The sequence below is a fragment of the Sesamum indicum genome, linkage group LG4, assembly GCF_026168435.1.
Source record: "Sesamum indicum cultivar Baizhima isolate 11 linkage group LG4, ASM2616843v1, whole genome shotgun sequence".
NCBI classification, from domain to species: Eukaryota; Viridiplantae; Streptophyta; class Magnoliopsida; order Lamiales; family Pedaliaceae; genus Sesamum; species Sesamum indicum.
The window spans coordinates 2,633,917-2,651,945 of NC_142660.1; the positions used below are offsets into that span (position 1 = coordinate 2,633,917).

Sequence of the window (18,029 nt, forward strand, 5' to 3'; positions counted from 1 at the left end):
GCTTAACGGATGCTTTTTGTGCCTACTTAAGTGTAGAGCTTTATTTTTCTACAAGAAAATATTAACAATAGTGATGTGCTGTTATGAATAGGGCTTTCGTGCTTGCTCAGATCAAGATTTATGTGCCTCCATAGAAGACGACCTATTTGTGGGTGCATACTCGAAGCAGAACTTAAGGGCCTCGCCTGAGGAGCGATAAGGTGACTACCCGAAGCAGGGTTTATGTGCCTCTGCAAGGAGACCTAGGTGCCTACATAGAGGGGATTTGTGTATCTCCACGTGGGAGGGCTTATGTGCCTGTGTGGAAAACAGGATTTTTTTGTGTCTCAATGGAGGAGGGTTTGTTCCTTGAGGTTTGTGCGAGGCCTTGTCTTCCTGTTCCTTGCATTTTTCATCAAGAATTTTTATGCTTGTACTTGCTCTTCTCTATGTCAATATATATTTTTGGTGGGGCTAGGAGATTGTCAAGATTTGGAGCAGGCTTTTTAGGTGAGGACTTGAAGAAATCCCCATCTTGCAATCCCTGTGTAAAAGCACATATTAGTACATCAGAGATAGCAAAAGAAACCTCTATGGCTGCTAATTTAAAACGTTGGAGATGCTCCTCATGGATTCTCCTCCTTTTTGTTGTATAGAAAAAAAAAAAAGGCTCATGGTTGAAACATTTATTACTAGCAAATTGGTGCAAAAACAGAAAGCGAAATTCCAAATGATCAAATTGATCCCATAGGCAATTGGCTGAATTATTGTTGGGTTGACAGTTTTGAAGGTGGTTATGAACAAACGACACTTGACCCTAGCGGTATAACGGTGGAGAATGGCAACATTTTCAAAGCAGGACAGGTGCTTCTAAGGATCCATGGTTCCATACTCCAGTAGATAAGGCCCCTTTCAATTGAGGGAGAGCCTCGTCTGCCAAGATTTCTTTGCTGAAGGTGGTGCTCTCCTACTCTCCCAGAGGGGACATCCTGCTCCAAGGTTCAATGCACATTAAAAATTGAGTTGATAGAAAAATTAACATTAGGTAATGATAAAGGTGGGGCATCTAAAGTTGGATCCTAGAAGAAGGTAGTAACCATTCGCTAGAGGTCCTCTAGTGTGAGGGGAACCATCTTGTCCGATGAGGTGTCAGCTCCAGTGTTTGTTGCTTATGTTATACACATCTTAATTCTATGAAAAATATGATGCCAATTTTGTTGCAAGAAAAAAAAGGTGCTCATGTCCACTTGGAGTGAAAGTAGTGAAATAGAACGCTAGGAATTAAGAGAGTGTAAATGAGTCAAAATGAGATGTTATTCCTTGTATTTTGTATTCAAAACAGATATCGACACTGAAGTAAAACTTTAAATATGAAATTAAAGTGTTATTTTCAGCTAAAGTTATAGCATGAAGGTGAAAATCATAATATGAAGGTACAATGTGTCTTTTCCCGCTAGGGGGGCTCTTTGTTTATATGCACCCATAAGTCGGTTGGAGATGACTGAGTTCCTCGCGGATTCAGTGGAGGATTGTAATACATAATTGTGGGGCTAATTAGTAAGTATTCAAGAAATTTAAATTAATTGATAAATAAATTATCAGTTAAAATTTGAAGAGGCTTTATAAAATATTGGGACAATTTATATTAATTAAGAAAAGTTAGAGAACATAATCGATATTCAATTTTTTTTAAGTTAAAAAAGAAACAGGATAAGGATGGGTGCGGCCCACGTGATCTAGCACCCACCTTCTTAATTAATTGTTTGATTATACACACAATTATTAACTCACACACACCCTATTAGGAGAACATGAACAGGTAAGGAAAAATCTTATATTAAATTATTATTAATTTTTATAATTATATTACTTTATTAGTATATTTATTAAATATTATCTATATTATTTGATTTAATGTTTAACTGAAAATTTCCTGAGTTTGATTATTTATAAATTAGTAATTGGTTAAATATCTCATTTGAATTAGGGATGTTATTGTTAATTAATGAAATTACTTAATATAGTAGATTCAATCGTTGCTATACTGATTTATTCAATTTAATTGAATTAGTTAACCATAAATAATTACATGGATAGGTGTTTAATTAGTTGCCATAATAGTAAGGAATTAATAAAAAAAATGAATGAAGATGTTAGAAAATTATATTTGAGAGATACTAGAAAGTTATATTTGAAAATATTATATTTATTAAAAATGAATATAGAATTTGTGAAATAATTCAATTTAGGGATGTTATCAAGAATAATAATTATAAGAAGATGAGGGTTTAATAAAATAAATTCTTATGAGTTAATTAATAAACTATATATATCTTTAGAAAGTCTAAATTATCTAGTTATTTAGAAGAAGTGGAATGAAAATTTGTATTTCGATATATATTCAATACTAAAAAGTTGGTAAAAAATGTACAAATGGTATTTGATATTTTATGAAAATTATGATATTATCGAAATATTGATTATATGCATTATAATTTATTATAGGATACGGGAATAAAGTAAAGGATTGAACAACTCCCTATTTACTAATTGAATTATCGTAAAATCGAGGTAAGTAAATAATTAGTATTATCGTTTCTTTTTCTTTGGATATTGCTCTTATATAAGAAATTAAGTAATAATATCAGATGCATGGTTCTCTACCTCTATATGCTTTCATGTTTGAAGTGTATGAATTGTGTTGGAAATTAATTACTATGTATAATATTGGTGATTTGAAGCTTTAGTTTGAATGGTTATATTATGGAGGTAAAATGAGAGTGTATTTTCATATTTCATGAGTTTTATGATATTAATGTCATGTGTTTGCAAATGAAGATATCATGATATGTGAGTTCACGTAGTTAATAATTTACAAGAATGTGGATATGTGAAAATGTTGAGGTGATAGAAATAAAATATAATTATTATGTGAATACTCGTTGATGATTTTAAATAGCCTCTGTGGCAAAATAAAACGAAAAGAGCTACAATGCGAAATGAAAAGAGCTATGGTGCGAAATGAAAAGAGCTATGGTGCGAAATGAAAAGAGCTATGATGCGAAATGAAATATCTATGATGTTAAATGAAAAAAGCTATGATGTGAAAGAATATTGATTAACATGTATCATATAAAGGGATTCACTTAAATATATGTGATGCATGGTGAGGTTGAGTTCATAGATAAATATAGTATATCACCTTTCTGGTAAGTAGATTAAGAAGAGAAGAGTAGAATTGATTGTCCAGTTATGAGATGAATCCATTATGAAACAAAGTTAGACATGTTGGAATCAAATTGATTATATTTTATATATGTTGCTTGGTTTGTCTTGTTTGAGACTATATATATTTGATGTACATGTATAGATGGTGTCAATTATTAACTTACTCAGTTGCAGTTCATTCCTCTACTCATATTTTTCTGGCGTAGATCTCGTTGTGTTTACTCTCCGAGGGCTAGGTTCAAGTATTGCATTCCGTTGAAGTCTGGTCATACGCAGTTTTCTACTCACCCATCAATAAACATAAAAATCACACTTTGGGGATATGTGATACTTAGACAAGATACAGTCGTAGTGTTGTTTAGAAGAGTGTTATAAGGATTATTACAAATTTGGTGGAGCAAAATCTCAAAGTGGTTGAATAAGGTTGAATCCTCCACGGATTCAGTAGAAGGTTATCTTCCAGTTGTTGGGGGATCTCCCCCAAATTTAGTGGAGGGTTATCCCCTATTAGTTGGAGACCCACGATTCTCAGGGTGTAGTTGAAGTCTGTTGTGGGTGAAGTTATCTTTTAGAGATTAGGATTTTTTATTGGATTTTCGATGAGGTAGTTGAGGAAACGCCTTCTTGTAGTCGGAGTCCAAGCTTTTAGAATTAATAGGTTACATTTGACTAGAGCAGCCACGTTTCCCCAAGGGGCTACTGGTCCTTATCTGATTCTATGAGGTGTGGCTCCAGAGATCTTATGTGGATGCAATCTACGCTATTCGTGGACGCAATATGGGCTTTGACTTTGACTAGGGAATTGTAAGACTCTAAGCTTCCTTATAAGCCTGTGAGATGTTCTTGGATGTTTTTATTTCTTGGGGGCCCCTCTGCGGAACTCCCCCGGGGCCTTACCTGGATTGAGCTTCTTAGGGGCACACTGGGCCCTTACTCGGAACTGTGCCTTTTAGGAGGCACATTGAGCTTTGCATTCCTTTGGGCTCTTGCAATCCCTTTTTTCCTTTTGAACTACTTTGGTCTCTTTGGGCTAGTTTATTTTTATGGGCATCAATAATCAGCATAAAACATTAAGGAAATATTTGGTTGAGATACTTTTATTTCAATATTATCCCATTTGTTAAAATTGATTTTTACTAACTTTTTGAATAATTCTTTATGTGGGTTTTAGTAATATTGGATAAATTGCATAAAACTCCCATGTGTTTTTATTTTTTAGCTAAAACCCCACCTTGTTTTAATTTTATTGGTAAAAATCGTTTGTTTCACAAAATAATGCAAATTCTCATATTCTATTAGTCAGAGTTAATGGCATTAAATTTTCTAAGAAGTTGACCATTATACCTTGTTATGATCGCCATGATCTTCAATAGTTAAGTATGAAAAGTCTAGATTTAAGTTAATTTAAATATATGCTATATTAAATATATCTGGTTATCTCAATATACAGTTATATATACATATGTATACATTTATATAAATGTACAATTATATATATATATACATGATACCCATAAAAACGGCTAGTCCAAAGAGGCCCAAACTAGCTAAAAAAAAAAATAAATGCAAGGGCCATGGTGTCCTCCCAGGAGGCTCAGTTCGGGAGAGGGCCCAAAATGCCCTCAGAAAACCCAGTCTAGGTAGAGTACCCAAGGAGTTTGGCAGGCACCCCCAAAAAATAATTGGGCAAAAGAAGCTTAATCGGCCCAAATTCGAGAGGGTCCTATTTCGAAAAGTCCTCACAGACCCACAAGAAAGTTTAGGGATTTTTAATCCCCCCAGCCAAAATCAAAGTGCATCCACATGGCGTTCAATAGTGGCTTAAGTGGCATCCACGTAGGATTTCTAGAGGCACACCTCACATAATCGAATATGCAACCACCCCCTCGGGAATATGCGGCGCCTCTAGAGAGAAGTAACCTATAAATTCTAAAAGTTGGGATAATGATTGGGAGAGGGCATTTCCTCAACCTCCCTAAGAACTCGGGAAGACATCCTTATCCTGAGAAAGGATCTTCATCCGTAGCGAACTCCAACTGACTCCCTCGAATCCGGGAGGAATCTTTCAACTGCTATGGACTCTCTATCGAATTTGAGGGGGCTTTAGCATTATTTAATAATTTTGAGATCATACCATCCCAAATTCATATTTTTCTCCAACCAACTTAGGGTTACCTATAAACAGCGAGCTCCTCCCAGCAGGAGAAGGCATGTTTTTTATATTTTCTACACGTTGACCCTACATATTATAATTTTAACCATTATGCTACCACTTTAGCTGAGGGAACATTATAATTCGTATTGAGAGCTTTCTTTCAATATCAACCTTTCATTTGTACATGTAAGATGAGCAATAATACTCTCTTCATCACTCATTTATACACTTCTATTTCTTAGCATTTCACTTTATTATTTTGCACCTAATTGGATTGAGCATCACTATTTTTTGCTTGCCACATTGGCGCCGTGTGTGGAAACACAAAACTATAACGTGAGAGCAATAGAAGCTACCAACATCGGAGCTAGCACATCCTCGAATACCTTCTCTGGAAATATAGTCCCCCTTGTTGAAGGACCTCCACTGAATGATCATTACATCCATTCAGGGCCAAACTTCAGCAACCCTACCATTATCATCATCTAATGCTAATGTCCCTATTAACCAACTTTTAATGTGCAAGGAACCTCGCGATAGGACGTTTCCTTTGGGAGAAGGCGGGAGCACTGCCCCCAGAAAAAGGTGCCCCCATGGACTGCAAGGCGCACATTGATAAGTTTCAGTAGGAACTCTTAGACCTACAGATACGTGTTTTCGAGGTCCTCTTAGGGAGCAGGAGGCACCCCTTGATGGGTGTCGAATCCACCAAAAATAATTCCTACGAACACTTTTGTAGATGTGTGAGTAGGGTCGAATCCACAGAGATTGGTTTTAAATTAATTCCTTCAAAAACGAAAATAATTAGGGGGAGTTTTGATTGTGAAGAAGAATAAAACTAAAAAGCTAATAAAATTAGAAGAGATAAATATAAGAGAAGAGTATTCCAGTTAAAGATAGGATCACACTTAATTCCACGGTTGATCATAGATGCAAAGATAACAATTATTCATGATAGATAAATTGGTTATGGCAATTGGTACGACCTAACGACCTCACCTTTCCTTACCTTGTGGATAGTCAAGGAACGTCCGTTGACTAAACCCCTAATCAGTAAACAACCTTGGGAACGTCCTCAAGATTTAATTTACCGACAGCATTAAGAACTAGAAAGGCCCAATTCTAACCAATAAATTCCTACGAGGATTTATTTAAGTTAGATTGTGCATTCCCCACAACATAATCGAAAACTTCTACATAATCAATTATGTTGTGTTACCACTAGTTATCGAACTAAACAAACAATTACGGATTTGAAAGTTCAATTGGCTAGGCAAATATTCTTGACAATAAATCAGATTATTTGTAATAAAAGCACAGAGAACAACACAAATACCAATATGAACAAAAGTAGAAAGCATAAATTAGATCTCACAACCCGTTGGATTTAAGCGTTCACCAAGTCTTCGACCGGAATGAGAGATTTAGCTAGACATGCTCATGGAAGAACGCATGAAAAGCAAAATAATATAAAAACGTAGAGAAATAGAAGAGTTCAAAAGTTGTCTCTTAAAGTGAATTACATCACCTATTTATAATAGCTAGATACCTAGTTCTACTAGGATTAGAAGTAGATTCCTAGTTGAACTAAAAGACTTATAGAGATAAAATTATAATCCTAGTTAAACTCTTCCTTCATCAGAGGTAGTCCAAGCAGTTCCAAACTCTTGCCAGAATTTGAGTTTGAGTCTTGTTTGAATTTCCATTTTGGTGCTTTTCTTCATTTTCCAATTCTTTTGTCCTAATGCTGCAAAATAATATTTAATTAGGAGTATTTGATCACAAAATAGGCTAAAATATTATATGAAATAAGTACAAAATGCGATTCTATCAAATATCCCCCCACTTAACCCTTTGCTCGTCCTCGATGCAAAGAAATAGAGATAAAATAGTTGAAAAAATTCATTCCAAACTTTATGGATCGCAGACGAAAGTAACAAGCAAGAATCTAGTTAAGTGTTCAAAGAATAGTACATCATATGATAAAGACAATTCAACAAGCTTCAAACAAGTTTTCACAAGATGATCTTCATGAAAACTAAGCATGGAAAACAAGTGGACTATGCTCTCATATCTCCCAATCTCTCAAGCGTTTTTGGTTGAGTGTTTCGCTCAAATGCTTGCTATGAAAATGCTTCACCATAGGCTTGATTATACACCAAAATCTCCACCACTTATAAATATGCACACACTTGAATCAAGAGGTCTTATATTTTGGTTATAATGGGGCTTTGGTTTGGGGGTAGGAAGAATAAGGAAAAATGAGGTGAAAATCCAAGGAACTAAATTAGAGCACCAAGTAATAGATGTAGGAATCCAAGCTTTTCAAAATTGATTTATCTCATGCTCTTTCATGTCCCACTTTCCTCGACTTGAACTATGCCTTTCTTTCGAAGAGAGAATTTTCTTTTTCTTCTCCTTTTTTTTTTTTTTTTTCTTTTCTTTTTTTTTTTGTCCTTTTTTTTTTTTAAAGTATTTCTTTTTCTTTTCTCTCTTTCTTTGTCTATTAAGGCATAGAATAAGATTGTCATGTGACATGTTAGCTCATAAACGTCCTTTACAATAATTGAGATATCCCCCCACTTAATGTCAAAACATATACTTAGAATACATCTTTGTTCTTTGACGCTCTACTAGTCCTTGGAAGGGCCAAACAAGGATAATAAAAAGACGGTAGAGTTTGTTTATACATAGGGTTGCATAACAAGGAATTAAGGCTTATAAGGCTCAAATGGGCTTACTAAGGGGATTTGTATGTAGGTGGTCTTTTTAAGCTAAAGGGGTTTTTATCCTAGTGCCTTTATCATTTTCAAGTGTATGCATAAAGATGTGGCCTCGATATGGTTCAAAGCAAGTTCTAGGAAGACAAAATCATGAAGCATTATCTCTCAAGAAAAGAAAAAATTGTAGATTTTTATGAGTGTATAGGCTCAAAATTCCTCTCTAGGTAGGTTATGTCCACCAATTTTCCACATTCAATTTTCAAATCAAATCACCATTTGCAAAAATAAGTTCTTAACCGTAAGTTGTCAGGAGTCATTAGATGCACATCCTTATCACACATTACCAAATTATTACTTGATTAGCCTAAGTCTTTGATCATAAAGCTAGTGTGAGAACAAGATAAAATAATATTTGCTTCAACAATTATGGAAGGAGTGGCAAGCATCAATCAAAATAATTAATTCACCAAGACTCGTTTTCTATCAAAGCAATCAAAACACCCTCCCCCCACTTAATTCCACATTGTCCTCAATGTGGTAAGCATGTATATCTAGGACAATAAAATAAGGAAAAGGGAGAAAGAGAGCGTCCCTTAGTGATTCGGGAGTAGGTGGTGGAACTGCGGGAGCTCGAGAATTGTGAGGCTTTGAATGAGAAGGAGAGTCCCTTGTGGATGCTCATACCTTTTGACCTGCAAAAATCGATTTTAGTGGTATCACAACATTCACAAGAGGTTAGATGAGAGAGAAATAAATAACTGAGAAAAAGAAAAAGGACATGGGTTGCCTCCCAAGAAGCGCCTTTCTTTAACGTCTTTGGCTAGACGGGATGGTGTTTCTAGGTGATGGTGGGTTCCATGAGTTGTATTTTGTCTACTAAAGTTGATTGAAAACCTTCGTAGAATGGTTTAAGCCTATGCCCATTCACCGTGAACACTTTTTGAGTGGTTGGACTTTTGATTTCAACTGCACCATGAGAAAAAATATGAGTCACAACAAAAGGTCCAATCCAACGAGAACGCAGCTTACCCGGAAAAAGTTTAAGTTTGGAATGAAAAAGCAGCACTTTTTGCCCAACAACAAAGACTTTTCTTGAGATGGCTTGATCATGGAAAATTTTAGTCTTGTCTTTATAGATCCTTGAGTTTTCGTAAGCGTCATTTCGAATTTCCTCAAGCTCTTGGAGTTGCAATTTTCTTTGACACCCCGTCTCATCCATCATCATGTTGAGTTGTTTGATTGCCCAAAAAGCCCTATGCTCAAGTTCAACAGGAAGATGACAAGGTTTACCAAAAACTAAACGATACGGGGACATACCTATTGGAGTCTTGTATGCAGTGCGGTAAGCCCATAATGCATCATCCAAGCGAACGCTCCAATCCTTGCGATTGGGATTGACTGTCTTTTCAAGTATGGACTTGATCTCACGATTGGAGACTTCGGCTTGACCATTTGTTTGCGGGTGGTAGGCAGTGGAGACTCGATGAGTTACATTGTACTTTTTGAACAAAGCACTTACCATCTTATTGCAAAAGTGAGTCCCTCGATCACTAATGATGGCTCTAGGCATCCCATACCGAGAAAAGATGTTAGTCTTCACAAAATCTATGACAGTTTTAGCATCATCCGTACGTGTGGCTTTTGCTTCAATCCACTTAGATACATAATCTACCCCAAGAATGATGTAAGATTTACCAAAGGATGAGGGAAATGGTCCCATAAAATCAATTCCCCATACATCAAAGATTTCACACACAAGTATGGAGGTTAGGGGCATTTGATCACGGGGACCGAGATTTCCCGTCATTTGGCAATTCTTACAAGATTTGCAGAATAGATAGGAATCCTTAAACAAATTTGGCCAAAATAAACCACATTCTAACACTTTCAATGCTGTTCGTTTAGGCCCAAAATGCCCCCCACAAGCATGAGAGTGACAAAATTCAAGAATAGATGTAACTTCGGATTCGGGTACGCACCTCCTTATGATTTGATCTGAGCAATACTTCCACAAATATGGATCGTCCCACACATAGTACTTTGCATCACTTCTAATTTTTTCTCTTTTTGCTCTAGACAAATCATTAGGCAAAGCATTAGTAGCAAGGAAATTTACTAGATCAGCGTACCATGGGATTATTCCTTGTGTGGCGAGGAGTTGTTCATCCGGGAATTCATCTTTTAAAGGGGGTGAATGTCCATCGATTATTAATCGACTGAGATGGTCGGCAACGAGATTTTCCGCCCCCTTTTTGTCCTTAATGGTTAAGTCAAACTCTTGTAGTAAGAGTATCCACCGTATGAGCCTTGGCTTTGCGTCTTTTTTTGACAAGAGGTACCTAAGTGCTGCATGATCAGAATAAACAATCACTTTAGTACCAAGCAAATAAGAACGAAACTTTTCTAAAGCAAAGACAACAGCTAATAGTTCTTTTTCCGTGGTGGTGTAATTGCTTTGAGTGTTGTCTAACATCCTTGAAGCGTAGTAGATGACATAAGGGTCCTTTCCAACTCGTTGGCCTAGAACGGCGCCAATAGCATGGTTGCTTGCATCACACATGACCTCAAATGGTAGTTTCCAATTTGGAGGTTGAATTATTGGTGCGGAGGTCGAAGAATCTTTCAACTTGTCGAATGCCAGTTTGCATGCTTCATCAAACACGAATGTCTCATCCTTTTGCAACAACTTGCACAGGGGTTGAGTTATCTTGGAGAAATCCTTAATGAACCGTCTATAAAATCCTGCATGACCAAGAAAAGAGCGAATCTCCCGCACACTAGCGGGGTAAGGTAGGGATTTTATGACATCAATTTTAGCTGGATCGACTTCTATTCCTTTAGAAGATACGATATGCCCCAAAATCAAACCTTGATCAACCATAAAATGACACTTTTCATAATTAAGCACAAGGTTCTTCTCTATGCACCTTTCAAGAACTTTAGCCAATTTTCCCAAACAATCATTGAAAGAATTTCCATAAACAGTAAAATCATCCATGAATACCTCTATGAATTGTTCCACATAGTCAGAAAAAATGCTTACCATACATCTTTGAAATGTGGCGGGTGCATTGCATAAACCGAAGGGCATTCGTCGATAGGCAAATGTGCCGAAGGGGCACGTGAAGGTTGTTTTGTCTTGGTCGGCTGGTGCCACGGGTATTTGATGAAAACCTGAGTAGCCATCAAGACAACAATAATGAGAACGCCCAGCTAACCTTTCTAACATCTGATCAATAAAAGGAAGTGGAAAATGATCCTTTCTAGTGGATGCATTGAGTTTTCTATAATCAATACATACACGCCAACCATTTTGAACACGAGTGGGTATCAAATTTCCAAAAGAATTTTCAACCACAGTGATACCCGTTTTCTTAGGCACAACTTGAGTAGGACTTATCCATTCACTGTCAGAAATAGGAAAGATTATACCTGCATCAAGAAGTTTTAAAATTTCTTTCTTTACCACTTCCATCATAGGCGGGTTCAATCGACGTTGTGCCTCTCGTGATGGTTTGGCTCATTCTTCAAGTAGAATCCTATGCATGCACGTAGAAGGGCTTAGCCCCTTGATGTCGGCTATGGTCCAACCAATGGCCTCTCGGAACTCTCGAAGCACACGGATCAATTTTTCCTCTTCTAAGGAGGAAAGCTTGCTAGAGATGATCACCGGTAGAGTGTCGTTTTCTCCTAAGAAGGCATACTTTAGATGCTTGGGTAATTCCTTCAACTCCAAAGTAGGTGCCTGCAAGATAGAAGGGACAAGTTTAGTATGAGATTGTGGCAATTCAATGAAAGCAAGATTGGAGGGTAAAGGTGGAAGGGCTTCAAATTCGAAGACGCTTTCTCCTATGTTTGGATCGAGTGCTATAAAGTCCTCCAAAAGTTGCACTTGTGTGGGTGTGAGGCTCCTTTCTAGCACTAACTTGGCGTGGTCTTCATTATCATAATTTGTCAATTCCTGCACAACAGGGTCAAGTGCATCCAAAAAGAAAGCAGTAGGTACATCACTAGGATATCGCATGGATTCATATATATTAAATCTTATAATTTCGCCATCAAATTCCATAGTGAGAGTACCATTGTGGACATCAATTTTTGTTCTAGCGGTTTTAAGAAATGGCCTTCCTAACAAAATAGATGTAGAATTGGGGGAGTTATCTTCCCTCATATCTATCACAAAGAAATCAGCAGGAAAAACCAATTCATTAACTTCTACTAAAACATCTTCAAGGACTCCTTCAGGATAAACAATAGAACGATCAGCAAGTTGAATCACAACACCCGTTTCTTTTAATGGACCAACATTCAAAGATTTAAAGATAGTAAGAGGCATGACATTTATAGAAGCACCCAAATCACACATGGCTCTCTTAATACCTATTAAACCAATTTTACAAGGGATAGAAAACATACCAGGGTCTTTGCATTTGGGGGGTAGTTTTTGTTGGAGAATTGCGGACACATTCTCCCCCATACTTACCCTTTCATTGCCTTTCAACTTTCCTTTGTTGGTGCACAGTTCTTTGAGAAATTTGGCATAGCGGGGTATTTGTTTAATTGCGTCAAGTAATGGAATGTTTACCTCCACTTTACGGAAAGTTTCGAAGATTTCCCTCTCTTCTCCTTCTTTTTTACCCTTAGCAAATCTTTCCGGGAAGGGTGGTTTTGTCACCAATGCCTTAGGAATGTCATTGCTGGTTTGTTTGGATTTTTCAAGCTCTTCCTCTGTTGTGCCTTGTTGTGTGTCTCCATGCTTAATGCTAATTTCGGACTGTAGCTCTTTTCCACTGCGTAAAACAATAGCACTAGCATTTTGCTTAGGATTAATAATAGTTTGGGAAGGAAACTTACCTTGAGACTCCAAACGGCTAACGGAAGAGGCTAGTTGGCTCATTTGGGATTCCAAATTTTGTATGCTCGAACGAGATTCTTGTTGGAATTGTTGGGTGCTCAAGGCGAGTGTCTTCACGATATCTTCCAGAGGCATACCATTATTGGGATTGGCTTGAGGTGGTGGTGGTGGTTGTTGGTGTGGAACCCTTTGAAAGTTTTGAGGTTGATTGCTATACCTCAAATTTGGGTGATCTCTCCATCCGGGGTTATAGGTATTGGAAAATGGGTCATATCTCCTTTGTTGTTGCCCAGAAAATCTACCAACGGCGTCAGCATGTTCGGTTGATTCTTCGTGAAGTGTAGGACAAGCGTCGGTGTAATGTCCCGAAGATGTACATATCCCACAAGTTTTGGCTTGTTGAATGCTTCCCCCTATAAATTTTTCAACAAGAGATGTAAGTTTATCCAAACGTTCATCAAGAGAAGTACTTACCTCGTTTACCCTTTGTGGGGGGTTGTCGTTTCTATTACCGAATTGTTGATTATTAGCCGCCATGGTTGTGATTAGTTTGCGTGCTTCAGTAGGAGTTTTGTCATACAAAGCACCTCCACTAGCTGCATCCACCAAGCTTCTATTTGCCTCAGACAATCCTTCATAAAAATATTGAATTAGAAGATGGTCGGGAATTTGGTGATGAGGGCAACTCTCCACCAATTGTTTGAATCTTCCCCAATACTCATAGAAACTTTCACCGGAGAATTGGCGTATTCCACTTATTTCCTTTCGGATGTTTGTAGTCCTTGAAGCGGGGAAGTAGTTCTCAAGAAATAGTTTCTTGAGTTCGTTCCAACTAACAATAGATCCCGAAGGTAAGGAGTAGAGCCAATCTTTTGCTTTATCGCCCAATGAGAATGGAAAAGCTCTTAGCTTGACTTGTTCTTCGGTGACTCCTTGAGGTCTCATGCCGGAACACACCACATGAAATTCCTTGAGGTGCTTGTGTGGGTCTTCACCTGCAAGGCCACGAAAAATGGGAAGTAAGTGGATGAGACCGGATTTAAGTTCAAAATCAACATCTAAATTAGGATATTCAATGCAGAGTGGTTGTTGATTTAAGTCAAGCGAAGTCATCTCTTTGATCGTTCGTTCGGGATTTTGGGCCATGACTTCGTCTTTAGAGTTGTTAGACGTGGACACGTCTAACTCAGAGTCTGCTGCTGGTTTGGGAGAAGTAGAAGCCTCTTCCTTGTGTTGCTTGGTTTCTTTTCGGAGTCTACGAGTAGTTTTCTCGATCTCTGGGTCAAATTTAAGTTCACCTGTACGAGAAGAACGTGGCATAAAACCAAGTAACTAGAAAAAGAAATTAATTTAAAGACACCAATCCCCGGCAACGGCGCCAAAATTTGATGGGTGTCGAATCCATCAAAAATAATTCCTACGAACACTTTTGTAGATGTGTGAGTAGGGTCGAATCCACAGAGATTGGTTTTAAATTAATTCCTTCAAAAACGAAAATAATTAGGGGGAGTTTTGATTGTGAAGAAGAATAAAACTAAAAAGCTAATAAAATTAGAAGAGATAAATATAAGAGAAGAGTATTCCAGTTAAAGATAGGATCACACTTAATTCCACGGTTGATCATAGATGCAAAGATAACAATTATTCATGATAGATAAATTGGTTATGGCAATTGGTACGACCTAACGACCTCACCTTTCCTTACCTTGTGGATAGTCAAGGAACGTCCGTTGACTAAACCCCTAATCAGTAAACAACCTTGGGAACGTCCTCAAGATTTAATTTACCGACAGCATTAAGAACTAGAAAGGCCCAATTCTAACCAATAAATTCCTACGAGGATTTATTTAAGTTAGATTGTGCATTCCCCACAACATAATCGAAAACTTCTACATAATCAATTATGTTGTGTTACCACTAGTTATCGAACTAAACAAACAATTACGGATTTGAAAGTTCAATTGGCTAGGCAAATATTCTTGACAATAAATCAGATTATTTGTAATAAAAGCACAGAGAACAACACAAATACCAATATGAACAAAAGTAGAAAGCATAAATTAGATCTCACAACCCGTTGGATTTAAGCGTTCACCAAGTCTTCGACCGGAATGAGAGATTTAGCTAGACATGCTCATGGAAGAGCGCATGAAAAGCAAAATAATATAAAAACGTAGAGAAATAGAAGAGTTCAAAAGTTGTCTCTTAAAGTGAATTACATCACCTATTTATAATAGCTAGATACCTAGTTCTACTAGGATTAGAAGTAGATTCCTAGTTGAACTAAAAGACTTATAGAGATAAAATTATAATCCTAGTTAAACTCTTCCTTCATCAGAGGTAGTCCAAGCAGTTCCAAACTCTTGCCAGAATTTGAGTTTGAGTCTTGTTTGAATTTCCATTTTGGTGCTTTTCTTCATTTTCCAATTCTTTTGTCCTAATGCTGCAAAATAATATTTAATTAGGAGTATTTGATCACAAAATAGGCTAAAATATTATATGAAATAAGTACAAAATGCGATTCTATCACCCCTTCAACGAAGAAATCTTGGTAGATAAACTCCCCCTCAACTAGAAGAAACCCAATCTGTCAGAGTATGATAGAACCACTGATCCTTAGGAGCACCAGTCCTGCTTTGAGAATGTTGCCCTTCTCTATCGTTATACCATAGGGGTCAAGTGTGGCATGTTAGAAACCACCTTCACACGGTCGGCTTAAAAGTGGTTCAACCAATTACCCACGAGATCAATCTGATCATTCGAAGAATTTTGCTCTCTCTTTATGCACCAATTTTCCAGCAATAGACAACGTCGAATGACAACAATGAGCCTTTTTCCCTACACCAAAAACAAGGAGAATCGCTAAGGGAGTATCTTCACCGTTTTAACTTAGCGTCCCTAAAGGTTCCTTCTGCTACATCTGAGGTACTAATCTATGCTTTTTAGCATAGATTGCAAGATGTGGGACTTCTTTTAAGTCCTTAGTCAAAAAGCCCCCTCACAATTTTTTTACAATCTTCTAGCTCGAGCTGAAAAATACATTAACTTGGAGGAGACTAGGAAGTACAAACATAAATTCCTTGGTGAAAAATGCGAGGAACAAGAAGACGAGGCCACAGACCTCGAGGGATAAGTCCTACTTTCGAGCAGACAAGCTAAGCTTTCCTTCGTGCAGGCACTTTAGTCCTTCTTTGGGAAGGCACATAAGCTCTATTCTGTACAAGCACAAAAAAAAAAAAAAGAAAAATCTTGTCTTCCACATACGTATATAAGCCCTGCTCCAAGTAGACACCTTATCCTCCCCCCCGACAAGGCCTTTAAGTCTTACTCCAAGTAGGCACCTTCTTAGAATAAGCCTTGCCCCCAGACAAGTACCCTCTCAGAATAAGTCCTGCCCCCGAACAGACACTTTCTCAAAATAAGCTCTACCCTCAAGCAGGGACCCTCTTAGAACAACCCTGTCCCTAAGTAGGCATCTTATCATAATAAGCCCTAGCCCTAAGCAGGCACTCTCTCAGGCTAAACCATGTTCCTAGACACATCTCTATTATTAACATTTTATTGTAGAAAAATTAAGTCCTGCACTTGTGTAAGCATAAAAGACACTCTAAGCCCTTTTCCGTGGAATCACAAAAAAGCTCTGTCTTCCACATAGGTATATAAGCCTGCTTCGAGTAGACACCTTATCTCCCTTCCAGCAAGGCCCTTAAGTCCTTCTCAGAATAAGCCCTGCCGCCAGGCAGGCACCATAAGCCCTCATCCGCGGAGACACAAAAATACCTTATCTTCCATATACACAGACAAGCCCCTTTATGGAGGCATCCAAGCCTTCCTTCGGGCAAGGTACCTGTATCATTCTTTGGGAAGGTATATAAGCTTTGTTTTGGGCAGGCACCTAAGTCCTCCTACGTGGAGGCACATAGCTATGTTCCGGGCAGACACCTTATCCCCCTTCTAACGAGGTCTCTAAGTCTTGCCTCAAATAGGTACTCTTACACAATCCCTTCTCCATGGAGACACACAAGCCTTCCTCCAAGAAGGCACCTTCAAACTGCTCCATTTAGGCACGACGTAAGCTCTTCTTTTTCTAAGCATGCTTATGCTAATAACATTTCATGGAAGAAATTCAAAATAAAACTGGCTCCCTCCTTAGGCCAGTCTCTTGTATCTAAGACATTTACTCTAATAAATGTCAAAGTCTACACTTATTATAGTTTGGGGGGGGGGGGGGGGTTGAATAATGCCCATAAATGGGCTAGCTCAAATAGGCTCAAATGGTCTAAAATAATAAAAGAATGCAAGGCCTATAGTGCCCCCAAGCCTAGTCTAGTAGAGCCCCCAAGGAGTCTGACAAGAACCCTAGAAAATAAATTGAGCAAAAGAAGCTTAATCAGCTCAAATCAAAGAGAGCCCTAATCTAAGAAAGTCTCACATGCCCACCAGGAAGCTTAAGGACTTGAAGCCCCCAACCAAAGTCAAAGCTTATCTAATATGGCGTCCACAGGTAGCCTAGGTGGCATCCACATAAGATCTCTAGAGGCACACCTCACAGAGTCGGATAAGGATCAGCAGTCCCCTTCGGGACACGTGGGGCCTCTAGAAAGAAGTAACCTACAAACCCTAAAAGCCTGGACAATGGTTGCGAGCAGTCATTTCCTCAACCTCCCTGAAAATTTAGGAAGGCATCCTAATCCCCAAAAGGGACCTTCATCCACAACAGATTCCAACTGACTCCTTGGAACCCAAAGGAGATCCTCCTATTGCTTCCCTCAAATCTGAGGGGATCCTTCAACTGCTAGGAACTCTCCACCGGAGTTGAGGGAGATTCAACATTATCTAACAATTTTGAAATCATGCTCCCCAAATTCATGTTTTTCTCCAACAACTTAGGGTTGCTTATAAATAGAGCTCCACCAACGGGAGAAGACATGTTTTAGTTTTTTTTACACTTTGAGACTATATACTATAATTTTCACTACCATTTTAGCTCAGGGAAACATTACAATTTGTGTTGAGAGCTTTGTTTCAATCAACCTCTCATTTGTACATCCAAATGAGTAATAATACTCTCTTCATCACTCATTTACAC

At 37.9% G+C, this 18,029-nt stretch overlaps 1 pseudogene; it reads right to left on the reverse strand.

The window, feature by feature from the left end:
* Positions 1-11,004: 11,004 nt before the first annotated feature.
* Positions 11,005-14,260, reverse strand: LOC105180247 (uncharacterized; annotated as a pseudogene).
* Between the last annotated feature and the right edge of the window lie 3,769 nt (positions 14,261-18,029).